The following is a 201-nucleotide window of genomic DNA, read 5'->3' as shown; positions in this document are numbered from 1 at the left end:
TGTGGTCGCCTCGTAGCACTGATGAATAATTGTGGCCCCCTCCAGGATTTAAGTTGCCCATGCCTGGCTTTAAGGGTTATAATACCGCAACACAATTGCTCTTCATTAGGCCGTTTGACATTTTGCATCGTTTGTTAGCGTTAAGCTAAAAAAAAAAAAAAAAAAAAAAAAAAAAAAAAAATAAAAAAAAAAAATTTTATC

This window comes from Hippocampus comes, unplaced genomic scaffold (assembly GCF_001891065.2).
Source record: "Hippocampus comes isolate QL1 unplaced genomic scaffold, H_comes_QL1_v1.1 scaffold156, whole genome shotgun sequence".
In the NCBI taxonomy this organism is placed as follows: Eukaryota; Metazoa; Chordata; class Actinopteri; order Syngnathiformes; family Syngnathidae; genus Hippocampus; species Hippocampus comes.
This window is presented reverse-complemented; position numbering follows the sequence as displayed.